We start from the raw sequence: 6,499 nt of genomic DNA on the forward strand, positions 1-6,499 counted from the left end.
TTACGAGTTTTTGGTAATGGCATTCGGTTTGACAAATGCGCCAGCAGCATTCATGGATTTGATGAACAAAGTATTCAAGAAATATTTGGATAAATTCGTGATTGTATTCATCGATGACATCTTGATTTATTCCAAGAAGGAAGAAGAGCATGTGGAAAACTTGAGGATAGCTTTGGAAATTCATAGAAAAGAGCAACTATACGCAAAATTTTCGAAATGTGAATTCTGGTTAAGGGAAGTACAATTTCTAGGGCATATGATCAGTAGAGAAGGCATCCAAGTCGATCCAGCAAAGATTGAAGCTGTGTTAAATTGGGAAAGACCAAGGACGCCGACAGAAGTTCGAAGTTTCTTGGGATTGGCAGGATATTATTGAAGGTTTGTCAAAGATTTTGCGAAGATAACAACGCCGCTGACCAAGTTGACTCGAAAAAGTGAAAAGTTTGAATGGAATGATAAGTGTGAAGAAAGTTTTCAAGAGTTGAAAAATCGGTTAGTAACCGTACCGGTACTTGTATTGCCAGACGAGCTAGGAAATTTCATCATTTTCAGCGACGCTTCGTATCGTGGGCTAGGATGTGTATTGATGCAGCACGGTAACGTCATCGCATATGCCTCGAGACAACTCAAACCTCATGAACAAAAATATCCTACTCATGATCTGGAATTGGCAGCGATCATATTTGCGTTGAAGCTTTGGAGACATTATCTCTATGGTGAAAAATGTGAAATCTACACAGATCATAAAAGTCTGAAGTATATCTTTACGCAAAAGGAGCTGAACATGCGACAACGTCGATGGCTGGAATTGATAAAGGATTACGATGTCACGATCAGTTATCATCCAGGGAAAGCAAATGTTGTAGCAGATGCGCTGAGCAGGAAAGAAAGATTAAATCGATTAACTTCATGTGTAGAATTAACCAAGGAATTTGACAAATTGGAAATTGAGATTCGTATTTCCCATGAATCTGCAGAAGCTATCTACACTATGACTTTCCAACCAGAGTTACTCGAGAAGATTCGTCGCTGTCAGGAAAAAGTGATGAGTCAAGATGACGACCTGACGGGAGAAGAGATCACAACTCAGAGAGATAACGAAGGAATTTTACGTTTTGCGTCGAGAATCTGGATCCCTAATGTGGTAGAATTAAAAGAAGAAATAATGCGAGATGCGCACAGTTTAAAGTATTCCATTCATCCAGGAAGTACAAAAATGTATTGTGATCTGAAAGAAAACTTCTGGTGGCCGAACATGAAGAAGGAAATAGCTGAATGGGTGAGTAAATGCTACACATGCCGGCGAGTTAAAGCCGAACATCAACGTCCGAGCGGATTATTACAACCGTTAGACATTTCAGAATGGAAATGGGAACATCTAGCGATGGATTTTGTAGTAGGACTACCAAGGACAAAGGCAAATCATGATGCGATATGGGTAATCATTGACAGACTCACAAAGTCAGCATATTTTCTACCAATTAATGAAAGATTTTCACTTGACAAGCTAGTGCACTTGTATCTCAAGGAAATTGTAATGCGACATGGAGTTCCAATATTTATCGTGTCGGATCGAGATCCTCGTTTCAACTCAAGATTTTGGAGACAATTTCAAGAATGCCTTGGTACCAAATTGAACATGAGTACCGCTTATCATCCGCAAACTGATGGGCAAAGTGAAAGAACTATTTAAATGATTGAAGACATGCTACGAGTTTGTGTGATCGATTTTGAAGGCAGTTGGGATAAGCATTTACCTCTAGTGGAATTTTCTTATAATAACAGTTATCACGCCAGCATTGGAATGCCACCGTATGAAGCATTATACGGGAGAAAATGCAGATCACCAGTACATTGGGATGAAGTTGGAAAACGCAAAATTTTGGGTCCAGAATTAATTCAACAGACGAAAGAAAAGATTGAACTCATTCAGAAACGACTCCATGCAGCACAAGACAGGCAGCGCAAATATGCAGATCAAGCCAGGAAAGATATGGACTATCAAGAAGGAGAAAATGTACTACTCAAAATATCGCCATGGAAAGGATTGACCAGATTTGGCAATAAGGGTAAATTGAAACCACGATACGTTGGACCATTTGAAATTTTGAAGAAAGTGGGAAAAGTTGCATACGAATTAGCTCTACCGCCTAATATACAGCATATTCACAATGTGTTTCACGTGTCAATGCTTAAGCGATATAATCCTGATTCTAGGCATGTAATAGAGTATGAGCCGATAGAAATCCAACCTGGTTTGTCTTTTGTAGAACGACCGGTAAGAATTGTAGATCGGCGAGAGAAAGTGTTGAGAAATAAGTCTATATATTTAGTGCGAGTGTTGTGGAGAAATCCTATGGTTGAAGAATCAACCTGGGAACTCGAAAGTGAAATGTTAGAGAAATACCCTCATTTGTTTGCATAGAAGATTCTGAGGACAGAATCCTTTTAGGGGAGGAAGGATGTAACGACTGGGAAATTTACATTTATATTATATCATAATTATAATAAAATATGTGTATTACTATGTCATTTATGTGTGATTATCTGATAAACCCTAACTGTTATGTGTTACGTGTATTCCATGTCATTTTTGTATTTTTAAGGTGTTTTTCAGATATTTTATTATGCATTCATAGGTTTCATTTCAAATGTTTTACGACCCAAATAATGATTTTAAAGCCAGTATTTCAAATAAAATAATGGGCCTTATTATTCATCAAATGACTTTTACAATCGCAATATTCTGAACATCTAGATATTTTATAAATTTTCTCGTTTTACGAAAAATGATTTTTCCGGACCCCATTGGGTGTCAAAAACCCCACAAAAATCACATTTTTATTTTTATAAAATTATAGGACTTTCATTTATATTATTTCTTTACATTTTTGCATTATTCACAATTTTTAGGAAATTTTGGCATATATATTATATATAAAATATTTATAAACTAAATTTTAATACTCAAAAATTATAAAATTAGGGGCCTATTAATTTTAAAAAGTGTAGAATTAGGGCCTTAATTTTAATTAGGAGTATTAATTTTACTACTATAAATAGCCTAATTTTTATTTAATTAAATATAATTAATCATTAAAATCTGCAAAAATACACAAAATTCTCTGAAATCGGGTCGGGAAGAACAGGTTCGGGTCGAAGAATCAAGTCGTGATTTCTCACTGATTACAACATCAAATTGTGTGATTCAAGTACTCAAATCGAAGGTTTTGATCCGTTCTTTCCGTTTCTTGCATCAATTTCAGGTTTTATTGCATCGTTTTTTATTTTCGATTTCTAGGGTTTATGTTCGAATTAGGACTTTTTGATTTTAGGGTTATTTTGATGTTTTGATGATTGATAAAGCTTTATTGGATGATTTACAGTCGATTTATGGTATTTAATTAAACAAACGATGTTTGGATAGTGATTCACGATTTCTAGGGTTTATGTCAGATTTTCAAAACACAACTCGATGATTTCTGTGAATATTTCGTTCTTGTAATGTTAGGGCTTTGATTGTATATGTTCTTAACTTGAATTTGCACTATAGAACGTTGAGTTTGGTTTATAGAATCAAAAGATGATATTTTGGCCGGAGTTCATGTCGATTTTGACCGGAGATTGTGATTCTGAGATGTTTTTGGTATGTTTTGGTCGTGGTTAGATTGCTGTGTTGATTTGCAATGAAAAGCACTCAAAAACAGCACCAACCGGTGTTGATTTGAGGCTGATCGGAGTTGGCCGGACTCCGGGAACTCATCGGATTCTGGGAAAAATCCAGTGATGTTCTTGGCAACCCGGAATCCAACCCGGTTGACCCGTTTCCAGAACCCGGGTTTGATCTAATTTTGTCAGGAATTGGGTTCTGACATGTGATTCTGTATTTTTGATTTTTATTTTATTTTAATTAATTTTAAAAATCAGTTTTATTTATTTTATAAATTGATTAATTAATTGTTTAATTAATTGATTTATATTATAAATAATTCTGAATTATTTTCTAAAAATCAGATTGAATTATTTTCTTAATTATTTATTATTTAATTATTATTTATTAATTATTTAAAAGTGATTAATTATTTTGATAATTAATCAAATAATTTTCAATAAATCATAATAAATTCATTTTAATTTAAAAATTATAGAAAATTTATTTTTAATTCTGATTTTTCTTAAATAATGATTTAAAAATTAATTCTGAGTTTTAAAAATTAGTAATAATTATTTATAATGATTAATAAATGGAATTATCAGTATTTTATTGATAATAATTCAACCATTAGTCCGATTTGCGTGAAACGAAAGCCTGTTGACTCAGAAAAATGAATTCTTTTCATTAAAAATAATATCAAAGCTTAATTTCTTTTAAAAATTAGTTGATTCTGTTACTTGTTTGATTATCAGTCGAGTTACGTGTCGAGACGAGTCCGAAAAATTCCGGAAAAATGGGAAACGAGTCAGATAACGATCAGTTGAGCGATCAGCGAGTCGATTTTGGTTTTAAAAATTATTTTAACCATAAAAATGATTATGTGCTTATGTGTATTACGTGGTTAATCGAGTATTACTTGTTTATATGTAATACATGAGTCAGTCATAAGCGCATGGGTAGATGTTAGGAACGGTTTGAAGTAGATTCAAGATGCAAATGAAGTACGACGTGACTTAACCAGTCTGTTTTTCCAACAGAAGTTAAGCCAGCCAGGCAAGTTGAGTCGGTAATAGTCTAAGGTGATAGACAGAAGTGATTGAATTGCAGTGAGTCACGTAGAAGGCAAGTTTTTCCCCTATTCTACTTTCAGAATAGTGATATTGATTCAAATGCTTATCACATTTGCATTCTCTTGATTATTGTTCTTGATCACTGATATACACTTACTATTCCTTTGTTCATATTTCATTTCGATTCTTGATTTCTCCATTTCTTTGGATTCTTGATTCATATTCTATTGGTGACACATGGAGATTGATATATTCTAGTGTTTGGAATATATCAAAGCATACCGATTGTTCCGGTTGCTAAGTGATGGACTGGATAATGATATTTTTGGGATTGAGTGTGTCTTAATCCTGAGGGCCGGGATGACTGGTGCCTCGACGTGGGCCGTAGTGCCTGGGTACCGGACTGGATCTATATATTGAGATATGGATCTGCATTATATTATGATTGATCAGCAGAATATAGATGCGACCTTGTGTCCAGTTTAGATCATTTGTACTCCCTAGTAATGGCCTTCTTTCTATTCTCGTGAGGTTATATCTTGGCAGATATACCTGGGATGACGGATTCATTTAAAATTCTTTAACATTGTTTATATTTTGTGGACTTGTTGAGCAATTTTTGGCTCACCCCTTTTGTTGTTATTCACCTTATTATTTTCAGTTAAGAAGGAATATGAAACCAATCAGGACTCGAGTGGTAAAGAAGCGGGTCAAGCCTCGGGATCCTCTCATACCCAAGGTGTTGATCCCAATACAGGAAAAAGCTTTGAATTGCCCGAGCAGGTGGAGTGTTGATAGATAGTGTGTGTGTTTGAATAAAAAATTGAACTTAGTTTAAAATGAATTAGACAATGGTTTGTAATAAAGAGAGTTGTGAGATTTTGAATGTTGGGTTGTAATAAAAGCAGTTAGTGATTCTTGTTTTCATACTTCAACCTAAAAAGATCCTGGTTAGTGTTAAAGGGGTTTAATTTCATTTCTTTATTAATTGTTAATCAGATTTTACAGGTTTGGTGATTAGCTAGTAACCCCCAGACTTATACCCCGGGTCTGGAGGGCGTTACACCATCCCTCTATCCAGTCTCTGTTGTACCCATCTATCTTTCCCTCTTGATCTCCCTCATGTAAAAACTTTCCCTGAGAAACCCATATTCTTTAATCCACATTCCATTTTAAACTTTGAAAAATCATCTAGCAATACATTTAGATGTCGTTGATTCTCATGCTTTATCTCCATTGATATGAGATCATTAAAATCTTTAATTATATACCAAGGTAAGGACAATAATGCAGATAAATCCCGTATCACATTTCATGCCTCCACTCGTCTCCCCTTTCTAAAAAGTCATAATATCCTGTATATCGCCATATCCCAATGTTAAGAATATGTTGTGTACTTGATGATAAGCTAAACAAAACACCTTAGTAGATTTAACTTAGTGAATTTTGTAGCACCCGACGGATGATCAATTATAGTCCTGACGGAAGATTCATTATAGTCCCGACGGATGACTAATTGATATCCATCGGGTGAGTAGCTTATGTAACAATAAGTATTGTAGCACATTTCTGCAAACAACTTTGTATAGATTCTGTAGTAGTTTATGAATCATGTAGACTGCTAGTAGATGTGCAGAATAGGTTGATTAAATATAAATATAACATGTCTTGTAATTCTGCATAAATGAAATGGAGTCAAGTGATAAATGGCTACCCGACGGATGATCAACAAAGCTACCCGACGGATGATCAACAAGGCTACCCGACGGATAAC

This window comes from Apium graveolens, chromosome 7 (assembly GCF_009905375.1).
Source record: "Apium graveolens cultivar Ventura chromosome 7, ASM990537v1, whole genome shotgun sequence".
Classification (NCBI taxonomy): Eukaryota; Viridiplantae; Streptophyta; class Magnoliopsida; order Apiales; family Apiaceae; genus Apium; species Apium graveolens.